The 27,016-nt window shown below is 32.8% G+C and overlaps 1 pseudogene; it reads right to left on the bottom strand.

Annotated features, from left to right (window-relative positions):
• Positions 1-8,059: 8,059 nt before the first annotated feature.
• On the bottom strand, positions 8,060-26,979 carry LOC134239210 (uncharacterized; annotated as a pseudogene).
• Between the last annotated feature and the right edge of the window lie 37 nt (positions 26,980-27,016).

Raw genomic sequence — 27,016 nt, forward strand, 5'->3', positions numbered from 1 at the left:
CTTTTCATTCAGTGGGATAATTCTGCTAAAGAAATGATATTCCTAGTACATGAGTCCAATTTTAATACTGTAGGCCTAAAACAAAATGCCAAAAATGAAAAAAGAAAAAAAAATTCTCTCTATATATGGAACTTCAATTGACTAAGTTCATTTTGATTGGCTATTTCCTTGCGTAAGACCTTTAAGCTGATCAGTGATATTGTCACCAAATAAATTATCGGTGACGGCATTTTGTGATGAACACAAAGATCGGTATTCCACATTCAGAGATGTCTTAATGCAATTTCTGCGCACATGATTGATCTCATCATAAGCCATGGCTATCATAGATATGGCCTCCATGAGCCGATTAACGGTCTCATTTGTTCCAGCATTATCTCCATGAGGGTTCGTTTTAATGAGATTGTCGACGACTCGAATTATCGAAACTATGGCATGTGCGATAAGTTTTTGCGGCTTTTGTTTGTCAAGATCCGAATTCCTTGCAGATGCCGGTAATGATCGCCATATTTCCTTATTGACTTTAGGTACCAACAACATTTCACAATTTTGAGGTAGTTTAAATTTTTCATAAATTTCTTCTCGTTTCTTCTCTTCATTTGCTTTAGTTTTGTCTCCAGAAAACATAGCTTTCAAAATTTTCGCAAGCTCATCTCCGATCGGCAATCCAAACTTATCCTTACCGTCAAATTGTTTAGATAACTTTTCCAAGATGGAATTTTCGGACGGTTTTGCTGTTTCTCCAGAAGTATCTCCAGACACTTTCTTCGTCTTTGCTGGTGGTTCCCCATCAATCTCGTCAGACAAGAGTTCATCTTAATGCTCATTAGTAGCGTTTAATTCAGCCATTACAAACTCTTGCATATCATGGAACTGCTTAAATTGCGCTGAAAACAGCTTTTCTACGAGGCGTTCTTTGAACGAATCTCGTAGGTTGGTAGGTTCTCCTGAGCAGCTTGGGTCCTTTATTGCAGAAGAAGAAGATTCTCCTAAACAGCTTGGCTGTTTTTTAGTAGGAAAATTTTCAAAGTTATCTTGTGGTCCAATAACATGAACATCAGCCTCTACATGAACTGGGGCGTCATTAGATTTGTCCAAGGTACTAATTCCAAACTCGTCAGAAAGTTTTTGTAACATTGACATTGTTCAGATATCCAAAATCAATTATAATCACTTCCAGTGAAAAAACACTTCTGCTCGATCTGGGAATAAACGCGCAACTGATCTGGGAGTAGGCTTGCATATCTCACGTGATACCCACGTGACTTGGTGGTGAAGGAGAACTTCAAATATGTACAGTATTTACATTGGTACCTTGATCTCAAATGAAAAGAACTACATGTAATATAGACCCTTTGCCTTCTTTTCAGTCTGTGTTTATTGTAATATGCTTCTTTGTATATAATGAAAAAAATACTTCTTAAACTATAATATGAAGAGAAAGAGACTGCTATTAGAAATCGCTTTCAATTTCCTGTGTTTCTTTTCATATTGAGGAATACCTCAAATTTTTCATTAAAATCAAAAACATGTTTTGATTGTTTTAGTATTAGTTAAACATAATGCTTAAATATAATTATGTGGAAAGTCTGATCGATAAATTACTATTGAATTGCGTGAACATTTCAGCTTTACTCATTCAGCGCCTGATATACAGATATACTTATTGTAGTGTTCAATTTTGGTAAACCTTCTCCTAAGAATTCTAACCTTGAAACTAAATGTATAGCTAAAAATTCTGGCCACCACGAATCTAAAATTACAATTACCAAACATCCCATTAAAATTAAGGCTACAAAAACAGATGTGGTTTTGTCCCCCTTATTCTCGTTCCTTTTTGGTGACGTTGCAACAGCAGAAGTGATTTTTAATAGTTTTATGCTTTAAATGCAATATGAAGTTGATATTTTACGATTCTAAAACCAATGCACGGGTTACAATATAAATTTAGAAAGTACAAGACAGTTTTCAAATAATAAGACTAATTATGATTGTCCCACATTCAAATACACCTGCAAGCATGAAGTGTAAATAAGCAACCAGGCATTTAGTGATATTTATTAACAAATCTGAATTTACATATTGAAATATTCCATTTTACAAACATGAGTTTTATTATTCTTGAAATCATTTTGCTTATCTTATATCCTTTTAAAAGGCAATTAAATTAAATATCAATTTGAGCTTTTCCTTTGAACATTAATTATGTTTCAAAGAGAAGACTGTCCCGGTGAACTTTTCCCCACAAAATTCTTTTATCCAAAAATATTTATGTTGCTTTGTTATTAATACAGACCGAAGCTAAGTCAACTAAAATAGTTTCTTGATGAATTACAAGAAAATAGCAACAGTATTGAAAGTGAAAAAAATGTCCCGACTCATTTAATCAATTAATTAAACGAAGCAAAGCAAAAAATGCACAAAGTTGGGGGTCAAAAATATTTATGTAAAAATATCAGAGGGCAATCCTTGGGTTTTCTACATGTATATATGTAATTGAAATATAAAAAAATACATGTAAAGTCATTTCAAGTTTCTGATGAAAAAAAGGTTGTAACTTGGGATTGGGAGTTATCATAATGACACAAAACTAAATACTAACATTCAGGACAACAACTTTGATATACTAGTATATTCTGATCAAAGAGCTTGAATCCTTCTTATATTTCATTAAGTGTACAATGTATACATATGCATGTATTATCGACGACCTTATTAATGTTAATATTCTCGATAATTTATGTTATATCTCTTAGATTGTTTCTTACACATGTACATGTATCAAACATGTATCCTCTTTGGATTAATCTTTTCGTATGTTGCATGTATATTTGTTTGCCTTTATTGTGTTTTGCATGAAATTTAAGGAGATAACGACAGTATGCAGGCTCAAAAGAATATTAAACTATACAAAATTGTAGGAGAGCAAACAAAAACCTCCAAAAATCAGAGATGGGGTCAAATGTCATTTATTAGATTTTCTGTTTATAAGGTTTTCCCCCGATTATTGTATGCATTAAGAAGACATATTCATCTTAAAATAGACATTTCATATTTTATCTGATGAACAATCATCAAAACCATTCAACTCGACCTTATCCGTAACTTTCAAGAGAGAAATATACAAGTATGCACATACATGTAGTAAGGGTATTCTAAAACCTTCACAAGTAAAGAAGTCAATGGAAGATATATACCTAAAAGTGAAAATACTGTTTCCCAAACGTTTTAAAACAACAGATTAATATGTATACTGGTGTCTCATTATATCGCGGTACTTAAAAGCTTTTGCTTAAAAAGTGTAATTCCAATTTTTTACCTGAACTCTCATCAAATGATATTCATAAACCAGACTTTGGCCTAACTTTTCAGTGTCAAATTATTTCCCAAGCATGCATCGTTTAATTTGTAGTCTATTTTTAAAACATGAAGTCTTATTTGCCTCATAAATTGGAGAGTCTCATAGTATCGCGGTATGGGAAAACATGGAAACTTGTGGTTGACATGGACTTCAATCTTAATTTTTAAATTGACAGTGTAATTCTGCATAAAAATATAACAATTATACAAACTAAAGACTTTCAAAATATGAACTTTATCACGGATTTTTACTAGATTATAAATTCTGTGGTCTAAATAAAATAAAAACGAATGAAAATCGGTAAAAATTACGTTTTATATAAATACAAACTTTTCCAACGCATGTTCCATTCATTTTAATCATCACAAAAATTTACATTCAGGTGACAGACAGATAGCTTTATCCACAAAAATCACATGGGCTATGTATCTAATTTTTTGGAATATACCGCGATACAATGGAACCCGCGATATAATGAGAATTGAGTATATATCAAGAATGACTTGAATATAAAAGTAATGATATTTGTGGATACATTTAATCTTATTGTGGAAAAAAAGATCTGAATTCAAGATGTACTCCAAATTTTCCAAAAGTGAGTGTTTTGCGTCGATCAGGTGTTCAGTATGTCCAGTTAATGCACTGAACACAATTAAAAGTATAGAACGCCAGAGTGAATCAATCTGCATCCTGTCTCCCTAGCTAAACGTGTTGCCCTATGTATACGTGATATTTCGCATGTCTGATAAATATATGGAGCAGAACATGAATTGAGTCCTTAAATCACAATCATTTTTCCGGTATGCTTAAGTTAATATGGATGATAAAAGTTCATTTTGTGTAATTTTATTTTTCATTGATGACATACACTTGTCTTATACATGTACGTACATCTTTGAATGTACGGGATCAAAGAAGCAATCATGCATGAAAAATGTTTACATCATTAATCTGCTTTAAATGATGTTTATCAGAAAAACGGCAAAAGGGTACGTATTATCATAATTTGGTCAACACGAGATAAAATTTAAAGTATCTAATATCTCATTGTGAATCTTAACTACCAGAATATTTTTTTTTGAATTGTGCAATGACCTTTTAAAAATCTGCAATAATATTTAAAGTGGAAATATGACCAGTTTGAAGTAGGACACATATTTCGTTAATTTTGCTTCATTACATGAATTTGAAGCAATTAATACTAGTAATTTTAGATAGTGTAACATTTTTCAGATCTTAAGATAAAAATGGTGAGAGAAGCTTTTAAAAACTTGATCGGAAAAAGTAATTTCAAATTTGCTTTTTTAAATACATTTGAATTTGAAAATTGCATTTTATGATTATTAGATCAAAGGGTTACAAAATGAAGTTTTGAAACAAAAAAAAATAAATATTAGATAAACCCCACATTTAAATCTAGCTGCAAGCATGAAGAGTAAATGACCAATCTGACATTAACTGATATTTTCTATAAAGCTGAATTTTACATTGCGCAATACTCCATTTTTGCCAATATGGGTTTTATTATTCTAGCAAATTTTAATCCTTGTAAAAAGCAAATAAATTCAGATTTATCTTAAGTTTATCTTTTAAACACTAATAATGTCTTAACAAGAAGACTATCCATGTGATTATTCCCAAAAATCTTTATATATACAAACAGATTGATGTTAAATTACGAGGCAAGTCTTAGGTTTTCTGAATGTAACTGACGTATAAAAATAGTCATTTTAACTTTCTAATAAAAAAGCTAGTCGTTTTTGAAATCTGAAAAGTTTAAAGATATATTTTCCGATTCTTTATACAACGTGTACGTTGATATAATTCAATGTCATTCAATATTTCTTTATATCTAAAAATCGTAGAAGCTTCTCATACATGCTTTATTAAGATGTATATGTATTTTAAAAATCAATTTTTAATTAAATCTGACTCCTGTTTATTTGATGCATTTAATTCTTATCTGATGAACAATCGGAACAGCTATTCAAGGTGACATTCTTTAGTTTGAGAGGAGGAAAAATATATGCACAATCGTTACAGAGGCTCGTTGATCTTAAACTTTGAAATTTAAACAAGAGGCCCTTGTGCTTGGGCCTTATAGGTCACCTGAGCATCATGCAACACTTTTCCAACGATTGAATTTGGTTCATGTTTTAAACTAGATGTCATAGCAATCACATTCACATTTTGAAAGAGGCACCATTGTTTATCATAACTATACACTAAGCATGCTTATTTTGGTTACTTAATACTTAATACTTAATACCCATAGACAGAGTAGGGGAACAAAAAAATGCATTTCGACTAATCAGTAATATTCAGCAATAATCAGTAGTGCCACTAGCATACACGAACCCCTGACCCTTGGTCCACATATTTCACAATTTTGGAAAAGACACATTTGCTTATCAAAAATAAGTGATTAATACCAGGGAGCAGATTTCAATCAATTAATTCATTTTCAGTAAATAGGTAGAGCCCCCCTCCTCCATGGTACCCCTGACCCAGGGGCCTTGAAATTCACAAGGAAGAATGGCCTTGCTCATCATTACTACAGTGTATATAGGTAGTTCATCGCTTAAAACACAGGAGAAGAGAAGAAATTGTTCAAAGATTTAATGCATTTTCTCTGTGTAATCAATAGAGCCCCGCCCTAACACCAGAACCCCTGACCCTGGGCCCATAAAATTCATAGTTTTGGAAGAGGCTTTCTTGCTCATCATAACTATATACTTAGTTAGTTTGTTTAATACGCAGGAGCAAAGAAGATTTTCAAAGAATAATTAATGTAGTTTCACTATATAATCAATACAACCCTGCCCTAACACCAGAACTCCTGACTCACGGGCCATAAAATTAACAATTTTGGAAGAATGGCCCTTGCTCATCATATCTATGTACGTAGTTAGTTTATTTGATACCCAAGAGCAGAGAAGACGATTTTTAAAGAGATAATGTATTTTCACTATATAATTAATAGAGCCCCGCCCTAAACCCAGAACCCCTTACCCTGGGGCCATAAAATTCAAAACTTTGGAAGAGGAATTCTTGCCTATCATAACTTTATAGTTAGTTTGTTTAATACCCAGGAGCAGAGAAGAAGATTTTTGAAGTTGAAGAATTAATGCATTTTCACAATATAATCAATAGAGCCCCGCCCTAACACCAGAACCCCTGACCCTGGGGCCATAAAATTCACAATTTTGGAAGAAACATTCTTGTTCATCATTACTATAACCTGAGTTTATTCAGGTGACCTAAAAAGTAAAAAATTCAATAAGAGATACATATATAACTAATACAACAGTGTATAAAAGCTGGCTTATGTAGATGACAAAATGTTAGAACATTTTTTTTAACAACAAATTTATAAAAGAGAAAATATAGACATTTTCTCTCAGACTAAAATTTAAATGTATAACATTGAAGAAGCAAATTTATTTTGCTGTGGTAAAAAGAAATTTCTTGAAGATGAACCCCAAAAAATCCAAATATTTGCGTTTTTTGCTCGCTCGGGTATTTATTTCGCTGGACATTATTAAGGGTGAATTGCCAGGACAAATTAAATTACCTGCATCTCGTCACCTTGTATGTGTTGCCCTATATGTACTTGACATTTCGCATCTGTGAAAAATATCTGGAAGTGTGTATGGTTGATTAATTTTTATTTTGTGTAATTTTATTTTTCTTCAATGACGTCCGATGGAATGATATTCACCTTTGAATAGACGGGATAAAAGAAGCAATCATGAATGAAGACTGTATATAATTCATTCATTGTTGATTTTTCTTTTGAAAGTTCAACCTTCAAATAATTTTAATAAATCTGATTAAAATGGGGTTTTTTTTTCAGAAGAAAGTCAATGGGTAACGTTTATCATAACAAATAATTGAGGAAAATTTTCATTGATTATTTAATTGCTATATAAAATGTTCTAAACAAAAATTCTTAAAATCGTACGGAAAATAGATTTTTTTTAAGGGGAGCAAGGAATTTTTCCTTGGAAAGATCAGTGGCGATTCGTATTCTGGAACGAAACATTTAGAGATAACGAACAGTATTCAAGACCAAAGGTCCATAAAACAACACAATCTTCGTTCCACTTATTTGTTTAATTTTGGATCCTGATTTCATTGACATCAATTCAATGCAGAAATGATATATTGAGCCTTTTTTCGACCTCCCAAACCCCCACAATTTTCCATTCATGAACAAATTTAACTTGCTTTTGGTAAAGTGCCACAGCTCTTGATCTATGCATTGCTCTAACAGCTTCTGAAACGTATTGAAGCCTCCCTAGATACGTGTTTTTTTAAGTAACATCCAATAGATCCTCATCTTTCATTTCTGAATGAAATGCTTAACGAAGGAACACTCGGTACCTATTTGAAAGACTCGAGCTCGGAATGAGACCTCTATTCAAAAACAAAATATTAATCAAACGCCCAGTAGCCTTTTTTAAAGCAAAGTTTAATTAATTGAATTTTACTCTACATTTCATTCAAAGGGAAAATGTTATTTATATAATATAATTAATTAAAACAATGTACAAAAAAATATTAGCATTCAAATCGTTTACCTTGAAAAGATTTGAATAAATTTTAAATAAGGAAAATCGTTCCCTATGAAATACTGGAAGATTCAATTGACGAAAAAATAAAACCACTTATAAACAAAACAGAAAAATATCGATTGTGTTTATCTTATATATGTGCATTATTAAGTTTATCTATTGGATGAAGGCAGTGACGGGGACAATTCTACATTTCTCTTTTACTTCCTTGAATGTATAATCAGTCAAAATTTCCCAACCAGATAAGGAATGAATTTTCTTCACCGACATCAGAGGTGACCCGTATGTTTCCCCTTCCACTGCTTCGTTACATGAATCATAAGGAATCACTCCTTGGAGGGGGAAGATAGCTATTAAGTCCCCTGATTTCACCTCAATTTGGTCCTCCACTGGAACTTCGTATGTATTAATTCCACCGACATAGGTTTCTGATACTTCGTTTTGACCAATCAGAGTGAATCTATATTGATACAGAAATACAGAACTGTAAACATGAACAAATCATTTGCTTAGTCAATTCTGATTTCAAAAGCTATAAAAGTTTTCTAATAAAAATAATTTGGAAAATATGTCTTAGTAAAGGAATGATTTAAGTCAGCGAATTTAAAGTGCGCATTCCTCACCACTCTCCCCTAGTCCCCAAAACTCCCCCATGTCAAACTAAAACAATGTTTTTGTATCCCTACTTAAATATTTTTTGCTCTTCAATCAAGTTAAACAAATTGTACCACGAAGAGGTCAAACACACGTAGCCCTGGAAGCACCAAAGGTGGGATTACTTACCTCGAGGTATTAAGCATCCCCTCTTCCAAATAAAATTAATAAAATAGAGAGAACCCGACTGATTTTACCCTAAAGTACAAGCTTTTAACTAGGATATACAAACGTTTTATCTACTGAGGTTGGCCTCAAGACTTGCAGACCGAAAGTTCCCTTCGTCTCAGTAAAAACCCGCATTTGACAATCTTCCCGCTCTTTTTGATGCTCATGTTTTCATTTAGGCCAGTGTAGGAGTATCTTGTGTAATGATTTCGGCGAAACTGTAGCAAAGGAGCACCATTGTTGGGCTCAGGGACGGTACTAGAATCTGTAATATTACAATAACCCCTTTTGTAAGATTTAAATTCACATTTCTTTGTCCTTGGTCAGATTAGACAAATGAAGGAGAAGGGTATAATAATATGTTTTATTAAAATAGCTCACTTTGGCACACTGGTGGTGAACCGGAAAATGTCCCACTTCTTTGACATGCTCTGTGGAGACTTCCGTCAGTGTGAGAGAATCCGGATTTACATCTGTATTCCAACACGTCTCCTATTCCAAGAGCGCCAGCAGTTATGACAATTTCCGCATTGCTCTCGGTAGACACGCTTGGTATAACACAGTTGTCTTCATTTTCGGAGAAAAGAAATTTATCTTATGTTCACTGTAAGCTGACAACACTTAAGACCGTCTATTTCATTAATAAAAAATCACCAAATACAGTAGGACAGGAGAAAAATAATTGATATTTCACGTTTCCAAACCTTGTACATTATCGCAGTATCCACACGTTTTCGGACAGGTATGCCACACGAACTCATCATTTTCACATGCTTTTGGATCCAATTCAAGGTATTTGTTGCAATTCGGCGTAGCATCTTCACATACTTTTCTAACTATTCAAGACAAATCCATGTATTTTGCAATATTGTTGATACATAGTGCAAAATATTAGTCTTTACCTGACTCTTTCCGATAAGAAGTTCGATTTCTCAAAAAATCTTTCAGCCTAAATGTTCAATGATGTTTTCCTTTCAATTGAATGTAGCATTAATTTTTGACATTTGAGATTTATATTCTAATGATATCGTTTTGGATAACAATCACAACAATCAACTACACGTAACATAAAACATAAAAATGTACCTGATGCTGAATAGGTGCAAACAAAGGATATATAGAATGCGGAGTCACAAGATATTCCTCGCCATTTTCCGTCTCTATCAGGCATGAAGGCACAGCTTGTTGAAGTACCTAACCAATAATTCGTCATACTACTAAATGACATTAAATTTAGATCTTTCATCATGAATAAAAATCAGTCTAAGAGAAATTCAATGTTACAGTAGAGTCAAAGAACTAAAATAATTATATAACAAATTTACTCTTTATATAATTAGTCCACTGCACTTTTTCTCCATCTGGCCAAGTCCCATTTTCAAGACCAATCCAAATATCGACGCCATCTTGTCTGCAAATTAATTCAAAGCACGGCCATTTTTAATTTCAATATGATAAGTACATGATGTATTGATTTTTATGAATTCTAATTTATGGAAGCATGTCAACTTACACTAAACTTCTCAGAAAATTATTCTCTTGGATATTTTTACTGGAGACAAATTTTGCACTATTTTCATCCGCACAACGCGTGACTGCAGTGCTACGGTCAACTTCCTCTTCAAAAGCTTTATAGCATTTGCCCTGGAATGGTGTCCATCCTGTTTTACAACCTGTATTTGTTTTGCAAAATTGCACAATAATTATTATAAATACTAAATGTAATGTCCCATCTTTTTTCAAAACCACAAATTCGTTATATACTTAATTAAAATACAAAAATCTAGGATGCTTTTGCTTCGGTTTGTAAAAGTTCACTAAAGGCTCTTACGTCCACAAACAAACCCAGCGTTCGACCAAGATCCGTTAGCTAAGCAGGTAATTGTCTGTTTTTCAAAGTCATTTGTTTCGCACGTAAGTTCAATAGTTTCATCAACAAAATATGTTTCTTTTAATGATTCGCTAGTGGAGTCCGATGGAATGGTTGGCTTTGAACATCTCACTACTCCAACTGAAAAAGATTAAAAATTTTGATTTTTTCCCCTCTGCAGTATAATAAATTAAGCAGTGTTTATAAGTTTTTAAAATAATTTTAACTATGGTTTCAAATTTTAAACACAGCACAAATTGTATTTATTTGAAGAAATCATATTACCGTATAAGCAGAATTTTTAGTGAGGATTTAATTTCGGCATTGTTAGCGAGGTTGCCAAGATCGGTAATATTTAATATCCCTAAAAATTAATTGCACTTTATTTGTAATAGTTTCTTTAGTGAGCTTTTTAAAATCACCAAAATTACATGTCACTAAAATAAAATACCAATTTTTAAGGACAAATTGCGAAATTCACGTCTCGCTAAAATTTTCACTTCTACGGTATTAAGGTTTCGTCAAAGGTCAACATGTCCAAAAAATTATTCTTACAATAGCTCCAAAACTATATGAGGTATAAAGTTAAAGCTTTTACAGTTTATAAAACTATTATTGATTAACAGATAGAAAGTACCACTTGATAAATACTTAATTAAAAAACATTGAGAAAAATTGTTTTAAAAATGTGTATATTTAAAGAAAATTGCACCTGCTTAATTCTGTCCTCATTGTGAAAACCATCATTGCAGAAATAATATATGTTTATTAATGAAGGGCAAGTTGGACGTGAATGGTCTCTGAAAGGCTGTTATTGAAAGGATGACATAATTATATAAAGACAAGACCCCTAGTATATAATCGACCATTTGCAATGTACTCTCGGTTTCGGATCTAAACATTTGGACAAAATAAACACAGAAAACATCTTACCAGAGGCTTTCAAAGCCCAACTTGCCCTTCATTGATAAACATTTATTGTTTCTGCAACGATTGCTTTCACAATACGCACAGAATAAATTAGGTATATTTTGAAAAATAAATGCATTTTTCAAAAAGAATTTTCTTGATTAATATTTTTTTCTAAGTATTTGTTATCAAGTGATACTTTCTGTCTGTTAATCACTGACATATTTATTAACTGTCAAAGTTTAACTTTATAAACCACATAGTTTAGAGCTATTGTAAAAAATACATTTTTGGACATTTTGACCTTTGACGAAACCTTAAGTTGCTATTATAATATTATTTACCCCCATCTTGTGTTTGTCTATCACACATATTGCAGGACAATCTACAGCCTCGTTTTAGTTCAGGGTCTCGTTCACAGTTCGACATTTCAACTGTTCTCTCTCCACAATCGTCAAATATATCGTAGCACTTTTCTGAATAAGACGAAAAATGAATATGAAGGTGCATGTACATGTAAATACACGTTGCTCATATATATAATGCAATTTCGCTTTTACTACACGCCTTATGTACTATTTAACTTGATACTTAAAATATTTCATGAATATTGAATGTTGAATAAAAAATCAATAATTGTACAAATGTAATACTGCACCTATTCCACACACATCACAGTAGTCTCGAGTGCACAAAAACTTGTTGGTAATACACCAAGGTCTGGTGCCGTGACCAGGATTCCGACAATAGTTACCGAGCAGATCGTCATCTAGATCCCTGGAAAATTATCATTAAGGCATGCTGACTTGATTTACAAACGTACAATTAAGAAATAAACAATAATTTTAAAAAGTTCTCTGGGAAATGGACTTTTAGATGGTCACGTGATCAAATCCTGTGAAGCCCGAAGGGCTTCTCAGTAGATTTGATCACGTACCGACTAAAAATTCATTTCCCAGTAACTTTTTAATATTGTTGTTTATTACTTATATTTACATTTGAGACAAATAAATTCCGAGTAAAACTGCATTTATTACACGAACAGACCGCCATATTGCTATGTTGTGACGTGCAGGGGCCTAGAAGTTGTTTGGTCTTAATATTTCGATTCAATGACAATGATGTTTAGCAGTCCAGTTCAGGAATTCTTTCTTTATAATGTAAGAACAATGATTCTTACTGAGAATAATCGTACTTACTATTTTATGAGTTTGAAGTCAACTGCCGTGATATCCGCTGTTTTAGTTAATATAACTTAAAAGGAATTTCGGGTTAAAAAAGCAAGTCCGATTTTAGGCTAATTATGGTATTTAAAACATTCTTCACGCCAAAGGAAGATCTACTGAACATCTGTTAAATGAAAATATCTATATGTGTCATTATTTTACCTTTTTCATAGCTTTAAATAACTTGGTAATTCCGAAAACAGACAGAAATATATGTAAACAAGATATCACCTCGCCGAACGATTCGGTCATGCTATGACCTCTGACCCCCAAATAAAGTTCACACAGAATTGAACATATTTTCTCTTCAATAGGTTCATCTAAGGACGATTTTTTCAAATGTAAATATATTAGCATATGAAAATTAATAAATCTAAGCAAGACTTCAAGACCTATTAATTTATCCAAGTCCAGTAAAAAATAATTACAAATTTATTATAGACTTACATGGGATTATAGGTATGACTTGGGCAGTGTTTGACTTCTGACCACGGTAAACATTTATCAAAACGTCGAGTGATATTTACTGTTCCCCTGTAATTTTTTCCTTTGTTGGTATAGCAAAATTGTGGGTCGTTTGCTAAAAATGAGAATAAGATCAATGATGCAGTAAAAATATATTTTAAATGTTAATGTTATGAAAGTGACTTCTCGAAACAGTGAAAACTGTCTAACCCGACACCTGCACCTTCACAATCCGTCACACTCTGGATTCCGACATTAAAATTTATTTCAATTTAACTTTTTTACGTTTCTTTATAGCGTGTAATCTGGCACCCTGTATATTCCGACACAGTACATATCGGATTATACAGGTTTAATTGTAAGTTAACAAAGTTTATTAATGCATACGCTCCAGCAGTGTAACAGTCGCCGAGAAGCCCGTAAACCAGTCTGAAAAGTCAGGCCCAGCTGATTTTCTTCTGAGAGGACTGTCATAGGGAATCTGTCTCCACAGTAACTGTCAAATACAGCAAAACTCGGTTAATAACGAAGTCACTGGGACCTGTAAAATTACTTACCTATATCCATAATTCGTTATATCCGTATAAGAAAAAATAAATTAATAGACTGGGGATCCATGATGACTTCGCTATATCCGTTAATTCGCAATATCCGTGTTCATACTAAACGAGTTTTGCTGTATCATTTCTTAGTTTCAACTTTACGATTTACATATAGCTGTTGAAACTGTGGACCCCTTACTTATATATGTACATGTGACTGTAGAAATCTTCTAATTATTATAACACCATTTCTAATCTGTCATATTACATGTAACCTCAATATGGAAGATACTTTGTAAATGCGTAATCTATTAATGGGTTTTGTTTCTCTCAACCAAATTGAACAGCTAATGAATAAAATAAAGAAAGAAAACTAACGATATACACATAATTCGAGTTAAAATCAAAATCACATTTTTCAGTATTTCCATGTAAATTATTGACATAATGTTCTCCACAATTAAAATCTCACCTCAGTCCAAACTGACCCGGAAGTGAATGTCTGACCTCTAACCTATCGATACAAGTTCCATCTGAATTAGCTGCTACGTCAAAATCATCAAAATCAAGTTTTAACTTGAACCCATCTGGTGCCTGCAATATAAAAATTTAATGAAAAAAAAATACTCACACAATCAGCAATTCGAAAATTTATTGTTTTCTCATTCTTTCAACGAGCATTTATTTATTATACACATTCATTTCAATTCATATGTTTATCTAACTTCACTCGTTACCATAGACACTAAATATAGATTCTGGCACGTCTTTTTTCATAGTTGGTTGCTCTTTTTATGCCCCCGTAAACGAAGTTTCGGGGGTATATAGATTTTGTCGTGTCCGTCTGTCTATCTGTCTGTCTGTCTCTCTGTCTGTCTGTTTGTCCGCAAAAACTTTAACCCTTCCCATAACTTTTGATTAAGTGTAGCTATGACTTTCATATTTCACATGTGTATATCTTGTGACAAGACCTTTCTTTGGGTACTACCAAATTTGACCTTTTGACCTTGACCTTGGAGTTTGACCCACTTTTACATGAAAATTTTAAACTTTTACTTTAGCCATATGTTTTGAACAGTAGACACCAGGACATTTATACTTCACATATGTATTTTTTGTTGAAAGCCCTTTCATTGAATACCAACAACCTTGGCCCTTTGACCTTGACCTTGTAGATTTTCGTATTTGTGAAAAACTTAAACCTTGGCCATAACTTTTGCACGGTAAGGGATAGGGCTTTCATATTTCATATATGTAATCCTTGTGAGAAGTCCCTTCATTGAATACCAAGAACTTTGACCCCTTGACCTTTGAGTTTCACCTACTTTAAAAAAGCAAACCTTGACCATAACTTTTAAAGAGTTAGGGCTAGTGCTTTCATACTTTACATATTCAATCCTTGTGAAAAGACCTTTCATTTGATAACAAGAAATTTGACCCTTTGACCTTGATCTTGGAGTTTGACCTACTTTTAAAAAAAATTAACCTTGGCCATAATTTCTGAACGGTTAGGACTAGGGCTTCCATACTCTACAGAAGTGCTCTATATGGCAAGACTTTTCATTGCATACCAATTACCTTGACGTTTTGACCTTGACCTTGAAGATTTTTGTACTTATTGAAAAATCTTTAACATTGACCTACTTTCAAATTCCTTCATTGTTTTCCAGTGAGAATACCCCACTTTTGGTACCAATTTATTAAATTTGCATTGAAGAAAAGTTTAATCTTTGCTATGTTGCCATACGGGGGCATCAGTGTTTCACAAACACACCTTGTTTTATCAAACAATGTTGATTGACATATAAACAATAGCATTTCTGTCGTTATATTTTATCAAAAAGAAACTTTTTATTTTGAAATAATTAAGGAATCAGTGTCTAGTTAGTGTAGTATACCAGGACATCAACGATAGTTGGAAACGTGGGATAATTTGCATAACGGGCGAAGCATTAGATTTGCATGCATATTAGGTCTCCTTAACTCCTGACCTATCGATTTGGCTAATTTACATTCCGGTAGAATTGTCAAAAAATTAAATCCAATAACTTTCAAAGAGTTATCACAGAGAAAACAAATAAAAAATGGAAATATTCAATTATTAATGAAACTGACTATGATATTCCAGAAACAGGTCCTTCCTTTGGGGTAAGAACTGGGATGCCCTGGACTCGTTATAACTGCAGTCGTCTTTCCATCTTTGCTCAAGTGTATTTTCTTTCCGCAGTCTATGCAGCACAGTTAAAGTTACCAATGGAAATATCGGCGATTTTTTAAGATAAAAAATGCATACTTTATTAGGATGGGTGATTCTTTTTAGGACTTCACTGATATCAAAAAAATGTAATGTGGTTTAAATCTACATGTTGGGGACATTTAGATTTTTTATTTAGACTTGTCACGTAATGTCGACGTCACATGATTTTAGCAATTATACTTGCAGTTTAGAGGTCATCTATTAATTCCAATATTGCAAGGGCATATCCAAGTTTAAAATCTTAGTTTAATTTATAATCCTTTTCAACACTATATGTAGCGTGTGAAAAGTGCTGCGAACCTATATAGATTCCCTTTTTTAATTGCTAAAATTTAATTTGTTGGACGACTGGTTGAATATTTTGCTGGTCAACTACATTAAATATATACTGGTAGATTTACCTGTAACAAAGCTTGTTATGAATTCTGTGAGTGAAGGTCTACCACTTGGTATACATGGTTTTTATTTGAAATGAGAATTTGGCGGGCGCCAAAATGCCACTTTTGAAGTGGCATAATTATCCAGCAGAGTGTTTATAAATAAAATCAATTTATTTGCAAGATTTCATGAGGTTCGCAGCACTTATCAAATATCTTAATTCTTCTTGACTTTATTTGTAAAAACTTGACAAGATACATTGAGGGTATGCCCTGGCATTAAATCGATTTATTAGGGCCGGGCCTTCCATTACTTTTTCAATGAATCTGCATACAAACACACGACAGTATCACTTGTATGGAGAATGTACGGACAGCTTATAAATAAAATACAAAAAAGACATCGCATCCAAGTTAACGGCCTTTTATTAATTGCAAAAAATATCATTGAGTACAAACTGCGTCAATTTTGCAAGATGACGTCACATTCACAAGTGCATTGCGATCGATGCATCGTTTATATACTGTTGTGTGGGATTTAACAAACGACAAAACTGCATGTAATAGTAAGTTTGTATGCAGTGTACAGCTATCCAGCTGTTTGAAATAGCAAATAATTTCATTTTTTGGTATTTTGAAGACCTTATATTATGTGTGACGTCATAGTAAACATTTTCCGTACAAATTAGGCCCGCCTCCTTACTTTAACCGTTGACCTAAAACGAACGTTTTTAGGTCTATGCTTTAACCTTAACTGTGATGCGTACAAGGAGGAAACATGCTCATCATTAATTCTCTTCTTTTCCAAATACGAATTTTTGAATTAGAAATATAATAAGCCAATAAAATTGAGTTAATAAAATAACTTTCCTATGAAGCCCAAAGAAAAGTAAAATACTAACATAATTATCTGTTCGCAAAAATTTGCTTAAAGTTATATATTTGATTAAGTTTTTTTTTTAATCGAACTCAGCACATACTATATCTTTTAATACATTAATGACAGAATACAAACCGTATTGTGTTGCATAGTAGTAACATATGGGGAAGTCCGTCTTTTTGTATATATTTGGCGTGTCACCCGAGGTTGTCGGAGATTTAGACTTTGTCCCAACGCTGTATATCTCTTCTTCAAAACTCATATCTTTGAACAAAATGCAGAGATTAACAAACAAGAGGCCCACGGGCCTCATAGGTCACCTGAGTATCGTATAAAAGCTTTCAAATAATTAAAATTGGTTCATGCTTTACCCCAGAGGCCATGAAATTCACAATTCACAATTTTGAAAGAGGCACCATTGCTTATCATAATTATAAACTTAGCGTGCTTACTTTATTTACTTAAAACCCAGAGGTAGATCAGTAACAAAGAGAAAATGTACTTCCACTTTATAACCAGCTGTGCACCTCACCCAAAAGAAACCACTGACCCTGGGGCAACATATTTTAAAATTTTGCGAATTTTATCATAAAATGGTTGATTAATACTAAAGAGCAGATATTTTAAAACATTAATTTATTTTCAGACTATGTACCCCCCCCCCCCCCCCCCGACTCAAGGGGCATAAAAATAACAATTTTGCTAGATGAACCTTTCTTCATAACAAATAATTATATATATACTTGGATCATTGGCATAAAACCAAGGAGCAGAGGAAAAGATTTTCAAAGAATTAATAAAATTTTCACTCTATTATCAAAAGAGCCCCACCCTTACACCAGAATCCTGGGGCCATAAAATTCACAATTTTGGAAGAAGCACTCTTTTTCATCATAACTATGTACTCAGTTAGTTTATTTAATACCCAGAAGCAGAGAAGAAGATTTTCAAAGAATTAATGCATTTTCACTATATAATCAATAGAGCCCCGTCCCAATACCAGAAACCCTGACAATGGGGCCATAAAATTCACAATTCTGGATGAAGCACTCTTTTTTTTATCATAACTATGTACTTAGTTAGTTTATTTAATACTAAAGAAGCAGAGAAGAAGGTTTTCAAAGAATAATGAATTTTCACTATATAATCAATAGAGCCCCACCCTAACGCCAGAACCCTTGACCATGGGGTCATAAAATTCACAATTTTGGAAGAGGCACTCTTGCTCAACATAACTATGTACTTAGTTAGTTTACTTATTACCCAAGAGGAGAGAAGAAGATTTTCAAAAGAAATAATGCATTTTCACTATATAATCTATATAGCCATGCCCTAGCAAAAGAATCCTTGACCCTGGGGCCACGAATTTCAAAATTTTGGTAGAAGACTCAGTACTCATTACATTCATGCCAACAGTTTGACGGCTTGATGTCCAGGAGTAAAGAAGAAGATTTTTAAAGATTGCAATAATTTTGATGGTTTTGGCCCCACCCCTCAGGCCCAGGAGGGCGGGGACAATAAAATTCACAATTTTTGTTCTCCTTCAGCCATAGATGCTTTAAATCAAATTTTGTTGAAATTGGTTCAGTGGTTTCAGAGAAGAAGCTGAAAATGTTCAAATGTTAACACACGACGCACGACGGACGACGACGGATAGCAATCGGTCACCTGAGTTACTCAGGTGACCTAAAAAGCGAGAAATTTTATTTTACTTTACGCAGGTTGTCTTTTTTGTTTTTATTTAAAGCAGATCGTAATACTATTTAGATGCTGAATATGCTTTTAAATGCAAATACAAGTATTATTCAATTAAGTATTAGGAGGTTGTCATAATATAGATTTATAATAACATTACATTTACTTTATTGATTTCCAAATCGGTCATTAGTATTTTAGTTAAATGTTACATGTACTTGTTGCAGACCTCTCAATTTACCTTGAACTTTTTGACATGACGACGATTCTTTAAACAGAATAAATGGTTCTTTGATTGGTAATTGAAGCGGGTTTCTGGTAAATCCATCAGACCGACAACAAAAATACAGAGTCACATGATCACCGAAGGAACCATCAGGAAGCGAACCAGCAAAATTGTCTGGTGGTTGACTATCAACCAAAGCAACGGAGCCTTCTGAGAAACCTAGACCAGACATAAAGAATTTGATTTGCATTTCAAACTAAACTATTGTCGTCATCGTTTACTGTGGGATCGTCATTGTTCGCAGGGGTCCATTGTCATGGATTTTGTGGGTCAGTATTACCCACGAATTAACATGTAAACATTTTGTTTCCTTGATATCTTATAAACGAGAAACTTACGAAGTAACGTCCCCGGGAAGAAGTGAAATTTTGTTTTTCTACACAATTGAGCCCCAACGAATTAAAATGATCACAATTAAGGTGTGACACTTAAGTGCTTTAAAAAATAAATAGTGAGAGAAAATATTGCTTTTAAAAAAGCCAAAACCACCAGTTACCGATGGAGGACGTCTAAAAGGATGAAAAATAGGATATGTTTCTTAAGTGCACTTAGAAGCAACACTTTTTAAAAAATAAAGAAATAAAAATCCTTCGGCAGCAAGGTAGCTCCAGTAGAGAAACCAAATCCCTCACATACACGTAGTAGTGTATTTTTTTAAAGGTGATATAAAAATTTTTTGGTTCATTTTATTTGTATTACATAAACACATATATGTAAATTGTATCTTTTTGGTGTTATTCATTAGGTTTTTGTATCAAAGACGTACCATCAGGACACTTGTCTCCAACTCTGAGTATGCAGTACGACCCAGGGCCCCACTTGGCATGGTCGCCGACTGGGGTTGTCTCGTTCTTGGTACAGAATTGGTAACGTAAGGTTTGTCCCTCAGATGCCAATGCTGAGAAAGTGTCAGACGGCGCCGAGGTATAGAAAGAATATTCAGAAAACTGACCAGATTTAAAATTTTGGGGGCAACCGGAAGCGGCTTGTATCATTGCAAACGGCTCTTTCGGCCATCTTGAGTAAGAATTAGTTTCTTCTGAAAGATAAAGACAAAATTAAGAAAGTTGAAAGAGAAAGTTGAAAATGTTCGAACAAGCAAAAACAATATGTTTTGCTAAATAATTATTTCAATGGCGTTTCAAGAAAGATCTGAAAATCATTCATTTCATATATCAACATTTTAAAAAATAATAATTCTAATGCATGTATTCAGACTCTGGCTTCTATATGGATTCAACTGAAAACACATAGAATTTAGCTCTATTTTTTGGACTTTGACCTTGGATCGAGATCATAGAATACCCGATTTATATAGGGTCATTACATTTTTTTCTTTTCTTTTTTAAAAAATATTTTGATGTACAAAGTATTTACATCAATAATTATAATAATGATCAGTTATAAAATTACTAAAAATAAATGCATTACAGCGATACTTACTAAAATCTTTCGGGGTATAGTAGCAAAAGGAGAGTTTATAATTGACAGAATACGAGATCCTCATATATGGTATATTCCCATATTTATGCAACAATTCGTTTTCGTTTTTTATTCTCAAGAATTGCATGCTGGAGCTCATTCCTTAAAATACAAAAAGAATTTTTATAAACTAAAACAACAGTCTTGATAAAACTGACTTATTTAACAATATTTAGGAAGATATGTCATTATTTATCCCATTTTTTTCTTTTTACCGCAATATTTTATTATTAGGGAATCAAACATTATTAAGAATAATGCTTATTATTTCTGCTAGATTTCTTCTTTTATTATCTAATGATTCGAAAATTAAAAAAAATGATGCTCAAAATATTTGATAATTCCCCAAACTTTTCTGTTAATAAAGTAAAATCACATATTTTTGTGCATGGGGGTCATAAATTTGAGAGTCTCTCCATACCCCAAAATCAACTAAAATTAACACACACACCCTGGGAAAATTAGCGATTTAACAGTAGTCAATAATCAGAGAACCTGCGACTTGCTGACAAGCAGAGATGTCGGGAAATAAGATAAATGGCTCCTTTGAGGGTAGGACGATCGGACTTGATGTTGATCCGTCACTGCGACAGCAGAAATAGAACCTAGTGTCAGTCGTAAAATGACCATCAGGAAGAATGCCGAGGATATCCGATGGATTCGTGATGTCGTCATAGTGTATATATCCTACACTGAAGCCTTAAAAAATACATGTTCGAAAACTATTATAGAGATAAGTTTTTCTGGTATTATCTGAAAAATGTGCTTTTATATTATTTTTTTTATTAATAAGCACCATAGCTAACTTAAAGTATTTTGTAAATGTAAAAAAATTGAATCCACGGATTTTGATTTAATTTGATTGTTGTTTTCATTTGCTTCAAAATTTAACTTAATTAAAGCTAGCGCTCACTCTATTTCTACATTATTTACCACTGGGACAAACCCCTCCATGGCGGTAGATGCAATATTTTCCTGCAGGCCAGCTTGGTGAAATGCCATTTTCTTCCGTTTTCTTCTTAGTACAAAATTTATAAAAAGTAGAGGTGGGTTTTGAAACTATGTCAGCACTAAATGTGGAACTTGTGTGGTCCATTCTGGTGTCTTTATGATGCTGTGTAAAACTGCCTTCATAAAACCCACTGGGACAGCCAGTAATCCGGGTACTTAGTATGGTGAAGGCGTCAGACGGCCATTTTGTTGAAATCATTCGATCTGAAGAAATCAGTATTATTAGGTACCAAAGCTTTTCTGAAATCAATTCTTCTTATTCCTTGATGTATAAGATGTTTTTGTGACGTATGCCCCATTAGGGCTAAGTTGAATTTGGAACATATTTGACCTTGACCGCGTGTCCCATGTTTAACGAAAGGTCATGAGTCATTTGCTTTTGTCAAGTATTGACTATCAATTTGTAAAGCTTAAACTGAAAATGACAGAATAAAATCAGAGAAACACACTTACCAACACAGTAAACATTCCTTTTTTGAAAATAGAAGATAAAAATATTCATTTGTATGTAAATAAAGTAAGAAAAAAAAATACCCCCATCAAAACGAGTCTGACATCCGGTAGAAGGGTCCAGACCCTCGGGGCAGCGACAAGTACACATGTCCTTAACAAAGGCGGGGTAACCAGAGTTTGCACAGGTTAACGAGAAGCGGCTACACTTCAGACCTGTTAAAAATACCAATCTGAACATAGAGCGTCATTTAATTTGAACTCTCTTGTTTTGAACATCTTGCTTTTGGGGTCTTATTTATACGAAATTAAATTACAAATTATTTTAAATTGTAAAATACAACGTACTTTCTTTTGTTTCCCTGATTTTACATCATCAGATGCCATGATATACGTCTCTTTTTAAAACTTGTCATCTAAGTTTTCAATTTTTATGAAATCGGTTTACTGAGTATATAAAGAAACATAAATGACTTTAGGCAGGGAGTGCAATGCTACGCTTTACCTCGACAATCTGAGATTTTTGACACCTCACTGAACAAATAATATTGGTAGGGGTCTGTTTTCCTGACTAGGTATTCCAACTCTGGGTCATATATAGACATTGTACTCCATTTGAAAAAGACTACAAATAAATAATATTATTTTTGACATTTGAGAGTTTCACTTTTCCAGCATTTTCCTGCCTTAAATGGGGTAACTTTATCTTTAAACATAATTTGATCCAAATTTATCTTTCATTGTAAAAATATGATTCATAACTTTTTTGATTAAGTTTCTATTGGACTGGAAAAACAGAATTCTAATATTCTATATATTGAAAATCAAAATATTCTCTGGGATCAAATTTTTGTGGTTTGAGGGGAAATATTGGTTGGTGGGTAAATGTATTTTCTTTTTTTTCGTGAATGGAGAATTGCATGGTTAAGAATTTTTGTAAATAACATTTTACATTTCGAGGGATAAATTCGTGAGTTTCTTCATACCTCCAAAACCACGAAAATTAAATTCCCCACAAAAGAGTGTGATTTTACAGTACTATAATAATAGTATATTGTTTAGTTGGTTTTTTATCTTTATTTCTTTTGCACATATATATAATGAAAAATTATGAATAATATATGGTTGATATTTAAGTGAATCGCTTGAATTAAAATACTAATTCTTTGTCAAATGCACGATCCTATGAATGAAAAGTAATTTTTAAAAAACTCTTCGGTTATTTCATATATAGATAATAATATTTAAAATTGCCATGAATACTTTGTAAATAATTATGTGTATGTATCGTATATTATTTTATTTTATACTTACATATACCCCATAATGCATTACATTGGACAAATCGTAGTATCCAAACAGTCTGCTTTTCTTGATATTTTTTTCATAATATTGATCATGGTACACTACAATTACATGTATTTACCTATAATTTATTTTTCTCGGTAGAAGAGACAATAAATAAATTATGTGTACCCAATACGACTGTAAACAAATTTATTTAAATGAAAATCAAAGTTTCATTGATATTTGTTTTTATTAATTATGTAAGTAATTATGTAAGGTTTTGTATTATTGCTCAATAAAACTTACTTGAGTTAATGTTGTTGTAATGTATATCAATGTAGTTGTCGTGCAGAGGGCTATTCTGCTCATGTGTAAGCCCAAAAGCATGGCCCAACTCATGAACACAGACATCCTAAAGAAATTATTAAAAGTTTTTGATAACCTTAATGAAGATTTATCGCAATCTTAATGCAGCTATATTACAAGTTTTACATGTTTCTTTTCATTGGAAACAAATGAATTGGATTTCCTATATTTAATCATTGTCAAAGTGATTTGGGATCATAATTTATTTTTTTTCTCTCATGTACGTACGTTAGAACAGCAGTTAATTATCTGGCTCTTTTTAAGTTTTCCAATGGATGACCAACAACTGAAAAATTAATATAAAAAACCTTGAATGCAGGTGTGTTCTTTTGTGATTATTTTATGACTTATTTTAGATATGTTTATAGGTATTATATAGCGTTAAAAGCTTTTAGATACAATGACAATTGTATGGCAAGAGTCAATGTGTTCATGTGTAATAAAAATTGACTTCAATATAATAAAAATAAAGGTTGAGCTTTGAAGATGCGCATTTGACACTTGATTGAGTTTGAAGAATCAATGATTCAAAATTTTTCAGTCAACAATTTGTATTATACATTGGATTTTCTCACTTTCAATTAGGTATCATCAATTACCTGTAAAAAAAAATTAATACAAAATGTTTTAAATTAATCTGCGATCCTTACCCACCAGTAATAACGTGATGGAGGTAGGTGTTATGGTTCAAACCGTAGTCTATCTGTGTTGTATTTGTATACGGAACAAATCTTATACAAGTCCAGTATTCATAGTGGTTGTGGGCTCGTATTCGATCCAACTGTGTTCCTCTGTTTGAAAACCAATTAATGTTCTAGCTGTAGATGATAATACATGTAGTGCCTATGTAAACAAGATGGGTATCAGTATCCATTTCATAAGAGGTTCAATGCTTTTACTTCAACAAGTAGAGCTTTCTAAAAAAGCTCACCGTTTTTAGCAATAACCTTAAACATTAAACTGATCTACACCTATCAGGCCGTATAATTCTTTTAATTTCTTGATTTTGTATTTCTACATTAGCTTTTTACTGGCATTAGCCCTACTAGGGTTGTCGCTCGGTCATATCAGTAAACTTTGACTGACCGAGAGAGGCTTTCGGAAAACCTCGGCTGATTCTCTTACCTTCTTAAAACAAGAAAGGGAAAAAGAATAATAACAAATTGTAAAGCCTGCAAGCAATGAAAATCAAATTTTATTTACAGTGAAATAACAGAGACCTTTTTAGTTATTGCTATAAAAAAAAAATATGATATTATTTAGAATTTATTACTGCTAATTTTGTTGTTCGTTTTGTCATTTTTTAAGTTTGAAAATTTTGCAAAATATTGTTAAGTCATACAAAAATTAGATAATCAGAAAGTTATCTCCCTTGCCTTGAACAGCATTTCAACCTATGAAATAATTGAAAATTTTCTCATCATGCAATTTCTACTAATCACAAAAGAGAGGAAGTGCATAGTCCGATTGATTGATTGATTGTATATTGTTTAACGCCGAGTCGGCAATTTTTCAGCCATATTTCGGTGGACTATTAGGTTAATTGATCGGTAAAATGTTTGGTTTCTCTGGCGGCCCCCAGTGAGCCTACTCTTTTTCGAACTCCAGAGAAACGATCTTTTACGTGCCAAGGGGGTTGTTATCCTTGACACGGGGCACCACACTATGAAAAACTTCAACTATATAATACCGTTTTCCACGGAAGACGGTAACTAGATAAAATAAAACACTTAATAATGCAGAAAAGTATAAAATGAAGCATAGACTGATAAACGATAAATGAGACAGTGTAGCAAAGGATTTTGCGGAACCAAGAAAATATTAAGACTATTACTTTGTTACAAATATTAAAGTAGGTCTATAGTTAGTTATCTTCTTTTCCTAAAATTTATCGAGTAGGGTAGAATGTAAAAATAAAATCTGGTAAAGATATGTTTCCTAATAATTTTTTTTACTTTGTGTGACACTAGATGCTAAGAAACAGAGAAGCAAACTATTTCAAAGGTATAATTTTAAAGCATTTTAAAATTCATTTTTGAAGGGGTCCTAGCTCATCATAAGCAGCGTAAATTAAAGAGCTAAATACACAAACCCAGGGCACAAAAAGATTTTCAAAGAATTATTACATTTAACACAGTATGATGAGCCCATTAACAACACCTGAACGGTTACTGAGGGCTGTGAAATTCATAATTTTGGAAGAAGCACCCTGTCCTTGCACTTAGTATGTTTACTAAAAATTCAACGATATAAAAAAAAAATTTCCAAAAAAATAATGCACTTTTAAAAATAATCGAGAAACATTTACCTGACAGCGTTTTGGTATCAAAAACATATGGTACAATCCCTTTGTCCCAAATTCCGGCATTCAATAGGGCAAATCGCTTATCCCTCCCTTTCTTTCCGACTGGGTCCTCAATCATCTTTGAATGAAAAGAAATTTATGCCGGTAAATTTATTTAACTGCCATCATGTTTTCCCTAAACATTCTAAGGAAATAAGCAACAACAACAACAAAAACAAACATCGTATATTTGCTGCGACTTTAAAGTTTCATAGCATTCGGCTAGCCTGTATACCTCACAATTTACACTGGGTTGAGGGACATCTTGGGGACTACGTCCATGTTTTATGGCCAATTTCTGCTGGCGGCGGTACTCGAGACATTCTTCCTCCTGTTCCTGGATAATTTCTTCCTCGTTGCCTTTGTGCATATCTACCCTCTAAATTCCAAAACAGGTTAAGGAGAATAATTTAAAAAAGGGAAATTCTTGGAAACTTTACTTTCTTCTTTAGAAATGGGATCAGGCACCATAGAGGGGTAAGCATTCCCTAGATATTGACCGACCACATTCGTGAACCCTATATCATGTATATTTATATATAATTATAATCGACCGAACATTCCGTAGTCAAGTCAAATTTATCACAAAAAAATAAGGTCTAGTAATTTACATGGAACACAACCAAGTAATAGGCTATGTTTGCAATTGCTTATGTGGTCATTATACCGACAAAGAATTTAAAAATGCTTACATTAAACGAGCTTCTCTTTTGTGTCCCAAAATCTTTTTATGTTTGCTTACATGTTTCCTACGTTGATGTTCGTGTGCTTCGTTGGAATCGCCTTTTCTACCGAGCACGTGGTATTCA

This window comes from Saccostrea cucullata, unplaced genomic scaffold (genome assembly GCF_032062105.1).
Source record: "Saccostrea cucullata isolate Sc308-1 unplaced genomic scaffold, CSIRO_AGI_Scuc_v1 ctg169, whole genome shotgun sequence".
Classification (NCBI taxonomy): domain Eukaryota; kingdom Metazoa; phylum Mollusca; class Bivalvia; order Ostreida; family Ostreidae; genus Saccostrea; species Saccostrea cuccullata.